Genomic DNA, 5,228 nt, shown 5'->3' with positions numbered 1-5,228 from the left:
GTTGCATTACGAACCGGGACTAATCTGACCATTAGTCCCGGTTCGAGCGGCTAGGACGCCGTGCAGGCATTAGTCCTGGTTCAAATGGGATCTTTAGTCCCGGTTGGAGCCACGAACCGGGACTAAAGGGTGTGATGCCTTCAGTCCCGGTCCACCAACCGGGACTAAAGGGCATCGCACCCTTTAGTCCCGGTTCGTGGCTCCAACCGGGACTAAAGGTCCCATTAGTTCCGGTTCATGGCTCCAACCGGGACTAATGGTGCAATTTTCAAATTCTATCCCCCCCACCCCCCGTGTATCGCCATTTCAGTTTTGAAAAAACAAAAAAACTTCAAAAATAAAATTCTTCGATATGTAGTTATGTTACTACATCTACTAGTTAGGAAAATTAAAAAACTTAAATTTGGACATGTTTTGCAAAAAAGTGTGATGAAAAAGTAAAACGACCATATATTTTGCATACGATGTTGGAAAAACTGTATAATATATCAAAATGTTCAGCACGAAAATCCGCATCCGATGTGAACCGCCGTAGGCCTGTTTGCAAATTTTTAGAATCCTCAAATTCTAAAAGGAAAAAGAGTTATGCTCAAATTTCAGTTTTTTTAAATTTTGATTAAATCTGATCAAACTATGGTCAAACTACTTATTCAAGAAGTATTAGTGGTACTAATAATTATCCAAAAATATTAGTGTTACTAAATAATTATTTCATTTTTTTAATTTTGATCAAAACTGGCAAATTGTGGTCAAATCATGGTCAAACTACTTATTCAAGAAATATTAGTGTTACTAAATAATTATTGTTTTTCTATAATAATAGTTTAAAACTCAAACAGTGAAAGGTGTGAATTCATGCTCAAGCTAAACTCCTGAGGGTTAATTGGATTGACATCTTACTATTGTCAGGAAAACAACAAATGCAGACTTGAAAACGAGGAGGAATAGAACCCGAAAGTTAAGCGTGCTCAGGCTGAGGTAGTGAGAGAATGGGTGACCGGACGGGAAGTTAGGTGATTTGAAATGATGAGGGGTGATTAGAGATTAAAGGTCAAATTAAGCAGTGATAAGGAGCGATTAGAGATTAAATTGTAAAATAATTCAAAAATTAAAAAATCGGAAAAATGCAGAACCGGGACTAAAGGCCCTTATAAATCAGGACTAATGACCCTTTTTCTACTAGTGATCACACACTAACCACAGTAAACCGAACCCACAGTACTGACGCGAGGCTTTCCTCGTCCTCCCCATCCGACAGCTCGCCGGAGCTCGTACTCCTCCAGCAACCTAGGCTCGCCCACAGCAGCAGTGGGCTCTCCATCAGGCTCGTTCTCGGCCACCACTTCAGCTGCAAGGTCGACGGTGACGACGGCGGGGATCTCCTGCTCGCCGGCCAGCTCATCCACATCGTTAGCAACAACCGCTGGAGCAGCGATCATCTGCATCAAAAAACAAGAAGCCACATCCATTCACGCGTTTCAAAATTTGAATTTCAAACAGCACCGACACCACCCCCACTTCTCACACAGCATTGCACTGATTACATACATACAAAGCCAGAGGCTACATGTGCAGAATGGCAACTGGGCTATCGGGTGCCTTCACAAATATATTTATCTTAACAGAAGACCTGAGGACGGGGCGTCGACCCGTTGGCTAGGCAGCTGAGGTTGCTGCCAGCCCATCCGAGTTCAAGTCCTGACTTGGACGCGTGGTGCTCACGGAGTTTCTCCTATAAAAAAAATGCCAATAAGGGTTAGCCTTTGGGTTGGTCTCATTTAACAGAAGACCTTGTCAGCCGCCGGCTCTAAAAATCTTGGTCTCTTGCCTCCCGCCGCCGGCGTCGCCGGTCCGCTCCGTCTCCGGTGGCCTTAGGGCCATGGAGGCGGAGTGGATCTCGGCCCTTTCCGGTGGAAGGGCTCCCTTTTTAGATTTTTTTTTTCGAGTTTTGTTAGGGTTTGTGTTCTACTCAGGAAGGCGAGACGGCGGCGACTCCCTGAAGATGGAATAAAGGTCTCCCCGCCTAGCCCCTTTTTCGGTGATGCGTCTAGCATCGTCGGTGGGCGTGTGGAGGTGTGTCTCCGGTGGATCTGTCTTTGATGGATTTGCTCGGATCTGTTCGTCGTTCGTCTATGTTCTCGTGTCTTCGGGTTAGATCCTTCTGATCTACACTCTTCGTCAGTGGCGGTTGTTGTTCTGGTGCGTTGGTTTTATGGAGCCTTAGCAAAACGACTTCCGACTGTCTACTACAACAAAGTTTGCCCGACTCCGGCGAGGGAGGGGCGATGACAGCAGCGCGCCTTCTGCTCGCTTCAGTGCTTGTAGTCGTCGCTAGATGGTTTATGAATCTGGATGTAATTTTCATTATTTCTAGCGTTCGTTGTACAACCATGCTTGAAGATGAATAGATTGAAAGTTTTCCCTAAAAAACAGATTTATCTTCATGTGTAGCACATATTGGAAAACCCAAAATTAATTATAATTGTCTAGAACAAAGATCCACCCCGCCCCTACCTACTCCACAAATAAGGTTATAATACATCGGAAACACTGATCAAGAAACAATTTTTATTTTTAAATCTATCAGAGCTAACTAGGTGCAGTCTGAAGCTTCACAGCTGCTGCATCGGTGCAAGTATTCTTCCTGTGCCCGGCCACACCACAATTACTACACCTCGCCTCTTTCCGCAGCTTCTTAAGGCAAGTCGCCTCTCTCCTGACAGGTTGTCTTCTTGTGTCCTTTGCCTCTTGCAGATGCTACAAAACCGAGTACGCTTGCTAAGCTCTTCATATGGCGCTTTCTCGCGGCTGTTTGTCGGTCGCCTTTGTTTTCTTTTCTTTTCTGGTGCCCTAAGACCAACCAGAGTGTCCACCTACACGACACCCGCAGCACGCTCTTCATCTCGTATTTGTTCATTTGTCTGCTCAGCTGCATATCGTTGTTCTACAGGCCTGTCTTCAAGACCCAGTCCATCCCTCTGTTCCTCGTACTCAGCTAGAGCAGCAATGCCATCTCTGATCACCTTCATTCCTTTCTCATATGCTTCCACTGATGCATCCCCTAGTTGTACCAATTCCATCGCGTGCACATAAAGTGTTGTGTGCCGATTTGTCATCATCCTGGCCCCAGCATGATCCCGCTGGTACACCCTCAGGTGTGGCGGCAAAACATCCCTTGCATCCTGTGTCCACCTCTTGGGTATCAGAGTTTCTGATATCTCGGTATAGCCTAGAACACCCGTAACCTAGATCACAGAACAAACCGGCAGCTCAATCCAACACACACGAAAAACTTATACAAAATGGTTGTTTCTCGTACCTTCACCATGTGGCCAATTTACCTTCTCCCCACATGTCTGCGTCAAAGCATGGTTTGCGGTTTGCTCTGTGTTCTGTAATGTACCAGCCATTATCTGATGTTCTAAGCAGACTAATCATGGCCGGACACTCACAGCGACAGGACCTGCTGTTCTCCTTTGTCGGTTTGCCCTGTCCGAAACAAGAACACCAAGCACAATCAGATTAGTTCTGGCTACTCGGTATGTTTTTGGCACGAGTGTTTTTGCATATCTCAATGATGACAGGAAACTAACCGAACAGCCGCAAACCACTTCCTGCATACACTTTGTCTTCTCTGCATTCAGGCGGCTTTTGCCGTACCGCATTCCGAAACCATGCTCCCAGGAATATAGGTTATAAAAATCATATGATTCGCACAAAGAATCGAAAGTTAATCCAATGGCAGGCTCAACTACATGGTCGCCTAATTTATCAGCATAGCCCCTGATAGTCTGCTCAAGCACGCCTACCCTTTCCGGGCATGGAGCTCTGCCCGGTGGTTGATTGCCAACTCTTATTCTGCAAACAGACCAAAATTTATTCCTTGTGATTTCCCACAACAATTAAATAAGCAAGTGCTGGTACTTCCATTGCCTCATAGGATACACTAAATCATGAAAAAATGACAGACTATAATACAGGGCAAAACGACTAGAAGCCTGATATCAAAATGGATCGCTACATTTCCCACATATTCATCAGATTAGCATAGCTGTACTGAACCACTGCAATTACATTAAGCTAGAGTAAACTGCTCGCCATTTTGGAATTTTTCAGATTATCAACTGCATCCAAACAACCTACTGTAGGCAGATCCACATTACCTCTTTGCTCAGCCAGGTGCTTGCGGATCGACCTTGCCTGTGGATTGAGCAGAACCTCCATCAGCACTGTGAGTTCGATCCTGAATTACAGCTTCCTGGTCTTCATCAAAGTATGCTCCTAGCTCCGCCTGGTCAAGAGCTTCTTCATTGTCACCCTCGCTCTCGCTGAACCCAGGCACGGCGGCGCCACCACCAGCTACAGTTCTCTCCTCACTGCGCATCCCTCCGTTCAGGATCTGCTCATATGACCCATGGCCAACTCCGCCGACCAAACCCCCGCGGGATCCATTGGCCGATTCATCGTCTCCGCCGCAGGCGGCACCAATCAACTCCATTAGGGCCGCATCGCTTGCCGCCTCGTCGGGGAAGATTGGCAGCCTGCGGGTGTTCGTCCACCCTCTGTCAGCCTTGACACTAGCTAGTAAATAGAAAGAACAAAATTTCTTCTGGATGCAGGGTTATCTTACTTGTCTACCGGAGAGACGGGAAACTCCATAGCCATGGTCGCGCCGTCGCAAATCGGAGAAGCTCTCCGCCGCCGCCGCCCACCCAACTCCACTTGCTCCCTTGATCCCGATCCCCTTTTTGTCCCCAAAACAGAGGACGCAAACTGGTGGACGGGGATGCATTCATTCTCGCATGGGCCGACTTGTGGGTCCAGGAACGTACAGTACTAACCAGATGCATACGGCGTGACCTGCTTGAGAAATGGCTGGTCGCTTACCCGCAGTTAACGGCGCGACGCGCGCGGAGCCCCTGCCGTTCGCTGATGCTCTACGTACATGACCCCACAAAGCGTGTGTATTCCCTCTTATTCTGGATTAGTATATCAAACTGGATAATGCCTGGCACAGATCCCACAGCGCAAACCCAGGGTCCACATTTCGGGATCATCTGGACCCGAGAGCCAAAACGACGCCCCTCCCCAGACTAATGTACTATATTAGTTTGGTTCACTATATTTGTTCATAACTAGCTATATGATATTCGTCTTTAAGATGTTTGTCTACGCCACAATATAGATTAAAGATTCTGCATCCCATGGTGCTCTCCCAATAATACAAT

The 5,228-nt window shown here is 46.8% G+C and overlaps 1 long non-coding RNA gene across 1 annotated transcript; it reads right to left on the bottom strand.

The window, feature by feature from the left end:
- Window positions 1-2,455: 2,455 nt before the first annotated feature.
- LOC123080826 (uncharacterized) lies at window positions 2,456-4,856 on the bottom strand. Its single transcript, XR_006438549.1, has 4 exons — window positions 4,631-4,856; window positions 4,164-4,541; window positions 3,594-3,858; window positions 2,456-3,489 (listed from the first exon to the last, which is right to left on the bottom strand). It is a non-coding gene; the product is annotated as an uncharacterized lncRNA (long non-coding RNA).
- Between the last annotated feature and the right edge of the window lie 372 nt (window positions 4,857-5,228).

The sequence above is a fragment of the Triticum aestivum genome, chromosome 3D (assembly GCF_018294505.1).
Source record: "Triticum aestivum cultivar Chinese Spring chromosome 3D, IWGSC CS RefSeq v2.1, whole genome shotgun sequence".
In the NCBI taxonomy this organism is placed as follows: Eukaryota; Viridiplantae; Streptophyta; class Magnoliopsida; order Poales; family Poaceae; genus Triticum; species Triticum aestivum.
The sequence above is the reverse complement of the archived record's forward strand: the minus strand, read 5'-3'. Positions and strand labels throughout refer to the sequence as shown.